The sequence below is a fragment of the Micromys minutus genome (genome assembly GCF_963924665.1).
Source record: "Micromys minutus genome assembly, chromosome: 33".
NCBI classification, from domain to species: Eukaryota; Metazoa; Chordata; class Mammalia; order Rodentia; family Muridae; genus Micromys; species Micromys minutus.
Window position 1 is genome coordinate 18,766,043 of NC_137968.1, and position 9,130 is coordinate 18,775,172.

Genomic DNA, 9,130 nt, shown 5'->3' on the forward strand with positions numbered 1-9,130 from the left:
GGTTTTCATTTCCTTCTGATGTCAGAGAGGTATCCTTTCTATTTTTCATCTCTTTTTCTTTTTAGATAAGTTCCCCTTGTCTATTCATAAAATACACAGACACTGTTCACAAAACAATAGTATTCCTGGGTTTTGTTGTTATTGATGTTTTTCTTTTAAGTCACCCAAACCTTAGTAGATATTAACTAAAACAATACATCTCAAGCAGGCTTCTCATTATTTAAATCTGTCTTTGCTATAAAACAGGAAATGATACACATTTTCTTTTTTTACAAAAAGGCCAGGTAGCACATGTGCAGGCTTTCATAGGCCATACACAATTGTTCTTCTGTGGCAATTGTTCCATCCTGTGCTAACACAAAAGCAGCAGCTACAGATGGAATGTAAATAAATGTCTATATCCTAATAAAGCTTTATTTACAAAAAGGGAGCAAGAACGGATGTGGTCTACAGACCACAGTTTTATTACCTACTGCCATAAAAACCTTAGGTGTTCTTCATTCTAATGAACTAATCATGAAAGTTTTTCAGCCACATTAGACAAGCCACATAACATATTTTGTTACATTATGCAACAATCACATTGCCTTTGTTTAATAGTCAACTATTACTCTTGGAAGGGCATCTAGTTTCTCAAGCTAACCCCGTCCAGCTTTGGTTTATTTATACCATAGGCCCTGCTTGTTTACCCTGTGCATGAATAGATAAATATTTATGTTTGTAAAGCTTTTCCAAATAGCTCTATGAAGAGTTGAATTTTTAAACTTCTGATTGTTTTTGCATTGCTTTCCAAGCTGAATTTGAGTAACATTTTAACTATAACATAAAGCTATAGATTCTTACATGCGTTGATAATAGCCCAGATATCTATGTTGTTTTTTTACATTGGTGTTAGACGGGCAAAGGGAGTTTAACAGAACATCTAACACAAAAATTAGGTCTGGCTGAACAGAACAGAAAACAATCCTAGTCCACCTGTTTGTGTCATGGGCTTGGCACTGTACCAGGAGTGGCCACGGTTCCCACTGTGTTCTCAGAAAGGGGGTTTCCCTGTTGTTTTACCAGAGCCGCCAGTGGAAGTAGAGGCTTGAGGATTGCTTTCTAGTTGACCCATCACCTAAGAGTGCCATGCACAGTTGGAGGATTAGCCTTCCTGGAACATGGTGTAAAACATGAATGAATAGTATAACCAATGTCCAGTGATCACGTGCGGTTTGTCTAATACTCCCCCAGAAGGACCAACTGGAAGCTCAGTTTGTAATTCAGCTAAAGAAGAGATGTATATCTATATGCCCCTTGAAGAAATCAGTCTTATGGCCTTACACTCATATCTTATCTCTTCTGAAATGCCTGGCTTCCTTCATATTTTTCCAGCTCCAGACCACACACCTAAAACCTGTATTATGAATTATATACTATGAAGTCACAAATGTGCCATAAAGATACATTGTACTTGGAATCACTAAAGTGTAGTACACTAGAGTTTAGTGGAGATTTTTATTTTCCCCAAGGAGTAGCAGGCCATTCTCAGTGTGAACTCATTCGGATGTATTGGTGGTACTCTTGTAAATGGATTGCTTCTAGATTAGCAAGAACCAAGCCCAAAGCTGACAAACTGTGAATACTTAGGTCTGTAGGTTAACTGCATCCTAGATGTGTAAGCTGAGTGACAAAGCACTTGAAAAAATATGACGGCGTTTAAGAATCTCTTTACGTATCTTAGTTGTAAAAACGAGAAAGTGTTGGTTGGTCTTAAAATCTGATAAATTTATTTTATAAGTGTTACCGACTCTAATAAAGTATTCATTTGATAACCTTTTGGGTCGCTCTCTTTTAATGTCGTAAATTTTGTTTGCTTTAACATTCAGTTAGCTTGTAGGAATCAGATTGAAGTTCCAGACGCCTGAGTGGGCTCTCTTTCTGATAGTTCTGTGTAATAGGGATCTCTCAGGAAAATGTCAGTAAATTATTTCCTGGGGTGAGCCTGAGGAGGTAAAATCTGGAGAAGTACCATGAGAGAAAAATCAAAGTGAGACGCGCACTCCACTTTATTTTAAAAACATCTGGCCTGTGAACCATGTATGCCAGGTGGTGTTTAATGCAAAAAAAAAAAAAAAAAAAAAAAAATACTGTCTCACCTACAACTCATTAGAACTATTGGAAGGCCTGGATGTCATTACCTAATTTTAAAAATTGAGGGACTAAAACACCTTGGAGGACAGCCAGAGTCCTCTACTTCCCATGAGAAAGCTAGGCCTCAGAGCCTTTCATGTGTCTCTTGATTTTTTTGTAAGCCTCCATTCTCCCAGATTTTTACTCCCCCCCCCAAAAAAAAGTATTTAACACAATGTTTAATCACACCATCACATCTCGCCTTAAGCTAATTTTGTCCTAAGTGACAGTTCTGGTTTACACTAAACTAGTATAGGCCGCCCTGGGAGGAGCGTGGCCCAGTTGGTAGTTTTCCCTCAGTCTATAGCTCTGGTTTTGATATACAGAACCACAGAGTAGGCCTGTAATCCCACCACCCAAGAAGTGGACAAAGAAATATCAGAAGCTGAAGGCCATCACTGGCTATTGTGAGTTCAAGGCTAGCCTGGAATACATAAAACCTTGTCTCAAGAAATAAAAAGGAATCCAGGCCAAGCCTGCATGAAGAGGGTAGTATTGGGCAGCTATAGTCTAGACAGACCCAGGACATCTTGACTGCCTTATTCATACTGGTGTGGAAGGGACTAGGTTAAAGGAGCCAGGAGACACTTCACTGACCTTCATTACTTCATGTGGAGTCAGCTATTTTCCTTTAGTTTGACCAATTGTAGAACAATTCCTAAAACTAATCTCAACAGAATTTTTAATTGGATATTTTATTTACATTTCAAATGTTATAACCTTTCCAAGTTTTTCATCCTGACACCCCCAATACCATCCTCCCTCCCCCAGCCTCTATGAGGCTGCTACCCCACCTACCCACTCCCACCTCCCCACCCTGGCATTCTCCTACACTGGAGCATTGAGCTTTCACAAGACCAAGGGCCTCTCCTCCCACTGATGTCCCACAAGGTCATCCTCTGCTACATGCGCATGGGTCCCTCCATGTGTATTCTTTGGATGGTGGTTTGGTTATTTGGAGCTCTGGGGAGTCTGGTTGTTTCATATTTCTGTTTGTCCTATGGGTTGCAAACCCTTTCAGCTCCTTCAGTCCTTTCTCTAACTCCTCCATTGGGGACGCTGTGCTCAGTCCAGTGATTGGCTGTGAGCATCTGCCTCTGTATTTGTCAGGTTCTAGCAGAGCCTCTCAGGAGACAGCTATATCAGGCTTGTGTAAGCAAGGACTTCTTGGCATCTACAATAGTGTCTGGGTTTGGTAACTGCATATGGGATGGATGCCCAGGTGGGGCAGTCTCTGGATGGCCTTTCCTTCAGTCTCTGATCCACACTTGGTCTCAATACTTCCTCCCTTGAGTATTTTGTTCCCCTTTCTAAGGAGAACTGAAGCACCCACACTTTGGTATTCCTCCTTCTTGAGTTTCATGTGGTCTGTGAATTGTATCTTGGGTATTCTAAGATTTTGGGCTATTTGCACTTATCAATGAGTGCATATCATGTGTGCTCTTTTGTGACTGGGTTTACTCACTCAGGTTGATATTTTCTAATTCCATCTATTTGCCTAACAATTTCATGAAGTCGTTGTTTTTAGTAGCTGAGTAGTACTCTGTTGTGTAAATGTACCTCAATTTCTGTATCCATTCCTCTGTAGAAGGACATATGGGTTCTTTCTGCTGTGAACATGGTTGTGCATGTGTCTTTATAAGATGTTGGAGCTACTTTTGGGTATGTGCCCAGGAGTGGTACAGCTAGGTCCTCAGATAGTATTATATCCAATTTTCTGAGAAACCACCAGACTGATTTCTAGAGTGGTTGTACCAGCTTACAATCCCACCAGCAGTGGAAGAGTGTTCCTCTTTCTCTACATTCTTGCCAGCATCTGCTGTCACCTGAGTTTTTGATCTTAGCCATTCTGACTGGTGTGAAGTAGAATCTTAGGGTTGTTTTAATTTGCATTTCCCTGATGACTAGGAATGTTGAGCATTTTTTAGGTGCTTCTCAACCATTCAGTATTCCTCGGTTGAGAATTCTTTGTTTAGCTCTGTACCCCATTTTTAATAGAATTATTTGATTCTCTAGAGTTTAGCTTCTTGAATTCTTTGTATATATTGGATACTAGCCCTCTATCAGATGTAGGATTAATATAAAGATCTTTTCCCAGTCTGTTGGTTGTCAGTTTGTCCTTTTGACAGTGTCTACTGTCTTACAGAAGCTTTGCAATTTTATGAGGTCCCATTTATCAATTCTTGGTCTTAGAGCATATGCCGTTGGTGTTCTGTTCAAGAAATTTTCCCCTGTGTGTGCCTAAGTGTTCTAAGCTCTTCCCCACTTTCTCTTCTAATAGTTTCAGTGTACCTAGTTTTATGTGGAGGTCTTTGATCCACTTGGACTTTATACAAGGAGATAAGAAAGGATCAATTTGCATTCTTCTGCATGCTGACTGCCAGTTGAACCAGCACCATTTGTTGAAGAGACAACTTATGAAGTTCAAAGAGAATGAATGCCAGAAGGTGGATGGCTCATTCTTTATTAGAATGGAAAACAAAACACTCATGGTATGAAATAAGGAGACAAAATAGAGAAGCAGGAATTGAAAAAAAGATCATCCAGAGACTGTCTCACCAGGGGATCCACCCCATATGCATCCACTAAACCCAAGCACTATTGCTGATGCCAAGTAGTACTTACTGTCAGGAACATGATATGGATGCCTCCTCAGAGGCTCTGCCAAAAACATACTGATACAGAGGAAGATATTTTCAGCTAACTATCAGACTGAACATGAGGACCCCAATGAAGGAGCTAGAGAAAGGACTGAAGGAGCTGAAAGGGTCTGCAACCCCATGGGAAGAACAAAATCAGACCCACCACAGCTTCCAGGGACTAAAACACCAACCAATGAGTCTACACGGAGAGATCCATGGCTCCAGGTGCATATGCAGCAGAGAATAGCATTCTTGGCATCAATGGGAGAAGAGGCCTTTGGTTCAGTGAAGGCTTGTTTTCCCGGTGTAGGGATATGTCAATTTGCTGAGGTGGAAGAGGGTGATTGGAAGAGGGAACACCTTCATGGAGGCAATAGGAGGGAGAGGAAGATAGGATTGGGGGAAAGGGGTAACATCTGTAATGTAAATACAGAGAATATCCAATAAAAAATGGAAAAAAACAAAAACAAAACAAAGTGCTTGTGAATATAATCCTGTTGTCCCTCACAGGTCTCTATCCCCTTTACAATAGTTATATTTACTCAAAAAAGCAGTTGATACTTTGAAATTTTATCTAGTCTGTACTCACCATTAATCAAACACCATTTTACTTAAAGCATCAAATAAATATACTGTGTTTCCAGTAACTAATCGTAGCTTTGTATTGTCTTTTTCGCCTTCTTCTTTCTTCCTCCTCCTCCTTCTTCTTCTTCTTCATCGAAGGGATTTGAACAGACTTACCTTCCCAATATAGAAAATGAAGTCAGATAGCTAGTTAAAACAAGGTACAGGGATATTGTGAGGGTTTCCTCCAAATTAGCATGGATGGCTCTTCTGATTAGACCTTCACTCAATCATATTTATTTACAGCGCATGCTAATGTGATGTCTTAATAGTTGTCTAAGGCTTTCTGTGGCTGTGAAGAGACAGCATGACCACAGCAACTCTTAAACTGGACAATATTTAATTAGAGGCTAGCTTAAAGTTCAGAGGTTTCGTTCATTAACATCATAGCAAGAAGCATAGTGCCATGCAGGCAGACTCAGTGCTGGAGGGGTAGATGAAAGTTCTATATCAGGATCCACAGGAACCAGGAAGAGAGAGTGACACCAGGCCTGCCTTGTTCATTTGAAACCTCAAAGCCTGCCCTAGTGACATACTTCCTCCAACAAGGCCACACCTACTTCCTCCAACAAGGCCACACCCACTTCATTCAACAAGGCCACACCCACTTCATTCAACAAGGCCACACCCACTTCATTCAACAAGGCCACACCTACTTCATTCAACAAGGCCACACCCACTTCATTCAACAAGGCCACACCTACTTCATTCAACAAGGCCACACCTCCTATTGACATTCCCAATGAGCCTATGGGGCTATTTGCATTCAAACCACCAAAATAGCACTGAATCCTGAAATATCTAGACATCTTCCTGCTTCTGGCTCCTTTACATTTGAATCAATTTTTCATTCCAAGTAAGTTGAAAATTAAATTGTTAAAGTCATTCAACTTAGATTATCAGAGGTTGCAAGCTAGTTGCTAGAGTACAGAGTACAGTTGCTTTTTAAAAATCGCAAAATTTATTTGGAACTCTGTTTTTCTGAGTTTTTTTCCCCAGTGGTGGGGGGAACAGAAGATTTAAGAGATCTCTCATTCATCCACTCATTTAAGATGCATGTTTTTTTTTAATCTAGAACTCTTTTATATGCATTCTAGATGTGAAGAAGATGAAGTGCCCGTTCTCACTGGGCTTCCACTTAAGGGCAGGGAAGCACTAAACATATGTAAAAACCCTTCTGCAGATTGAGATTTTGTATATCTGCAGGTTCAACTGATCACAGAAAATATTTTTTAAAAATCAGTTACGTCTGAACTAAACATGTGCAAACTCTCCTTTCTATTATTTTTATGCCATAGGGCACAGCAACTCTTCACATAGCATTGACTGTGTATGCAATGTTGGGGCGATTTGCAGTTTGTTACACACAAATACGACCATTTTATCATGGAGACCTAAGCATATGAAGATTTGTTTTCACAGAGTGTCCTGGAGCAAATCCCCATGGGATCTGAGAAATGGCAATTGTGTATTTTGAGGTAAATGTTCCTGAGTGCCAAAGAAGAGAAATCAAACAAGTAGAGTATAGGAGGGGCAGAAGCAGGGAACTTACAGTTCCCTAACCTCTGATGGGAAGGAAAGACTAATACAGAAAAAGCAAGAGGAACTTTGAAGCTGAAGGAAAGGGTGATAACCTAGTCCTGTTAAGAAACTGTCTGGTGTGGTCAAGCTCCAGCAAGGAAAACATCTTGTATCTAGAAAATGAGGGGTGGAAGGACTGGATGAAGTTAAAAGGCAGGGTCTGGGTGAAGCTCATAGGGAGAAATTCTCATCAACTGAAAGGACTCTTTCTGTGTTGGCAGGGAAGCCATTGAGGAATGCTGTGGTCTGGCTTCTGGCTTAATATATACTGGGCAGGGTATATATGAGGTGGTTCAGGAGTAGAGTGACTGCCTAGTATTCATCAGGTCTAAGGTTCAGTTTCCTCTGTGTGTACATGTAAGTATGCATGTGTGTGTGTGTGTGTGTGTGAGAGAGAGAGAGAGAGAGAGAGAGAGAAAGAGAAAGAGAGACAGACAGACAGACACAGAGAGACACAGGAAGACACAGACAGACAGACACAGAGAGACACAAGGAGACAGGCAGATGGACATAGACAGACAGACAAAGAGACAGACACAAACAGACAGACACAGAAAGACACAGACAGACAGACACAGAGAGACACAAGGAGACAGGCAGATGGACATAGACAGACAGACAGACAGACAAAGAGACAGACACAAACAGACAGACACAGACAGACAGACAGACACAGTCGTCTGGGACCTGGATACGATGCATCCTTTACTCCACTATGGCAGCAATGGAAGTAGGACAAAGGTAAAAGTAAAGCCAACAAAACATCAATGGATTGTTTGCAGGGTGTGAGCAAAAGAGGGGAAACAAGATTAAGAACAAAGGTGGGGGGGGAATTACTTAACTGCTTTGTGGGAAGAGGTGGTTTGGACAGGGAACAGGATTCGGTTCTGAGTGTTGTAGCAATTTTCTGGGGCTATGGTAACAGACTGCTACAGACTGATGGTGGAGGCTGGAAATCAAGGTCCAGAGAATATTAAAGGTCTGTCTCTTTATCGACCCCGTGGTCTCACTCCTCGGGCCCGTTGTCACTCAGTCTGAGCCATCCCCACAATCTCACTTTGTCCTCGAGACTCTCTTCCCTGGCGATTTTACACTGCCTGCCCTATTGCCTCCTTTCTGGGGTGGTTTCTTTACCTCAAATCCCAACACAAACACAACTCTAAGTCCCAGTAGCTTTTCATACAGGTTTATGTATTCGATTCTCAATCCACAAACCCTCTACACAACAAGATTACATCAAATAAACAAAGATACAAACTGCCCTTCTATATGAGATATGAGACCTATAATGAAGTCCTTAAATGTTCATAGCTACTTAACGTCAATTAAGCCCACCTGGATCTAATTCATCCTTCTGGATCTCCATCTTGGAGCTCTCTGGATCCTCCTCTTTTCCCTGACTCTCTCTCTCTCCACCTCCCTCACCCCACCCAGTCACTGGCTCTCCTTTATTTTACTAATTAAATGGGAAGGTTCATATAAAGTCACCTCAAGAGTAAGTGACTAGGTAGCCCTTCTTGGGGAGGTAAATTAGCATTAAAACATGAACAGCTTCAGGACAATCTACCCAGAGGAGCCAGACTTGCCCTGAGACCCACAGCATCCTTCTTTGTATCTTCACATCTTCTAATGGCGGCCAGCAGTCCTTGCCACTCTTGGTGGCAGCTTACTCTCTGGTCTCTCGGTAAATTTTAATTAGGAGTCAATATTTTTTAAAAAAATAAAAGTTCTGTTTTGTTAACCGTCTTGACAATCTTCAGAGTTTGGGCGTTCTTTAAGATAATGACTGAAGGGTAGTTTTCCTAGGAAGGTTCACTATCAACTTTGAACTGGACGTTCTGAACAACTGGAGAACTTTTCTTAATCATTCAGAACAACTAAGAACAGCCAACATAGGTTAGGCACTGTCCATGAGGGGGTAGTAAGATGGGGAAGGAGACACCTCACAGCACTTGAAGAGACAGAGAAATAAACATGCAATAGCACAGAACTAGTGAACCTTAGAGAGAAGACCTCAAAGCTAACTAAGGTAGTCTAAAAGGGAAGTGAGTTGGAGTTCTTCTTGACAGAAAGTGATAGACAGAGACTCTGAAAAGTCAATCAAAAAAATT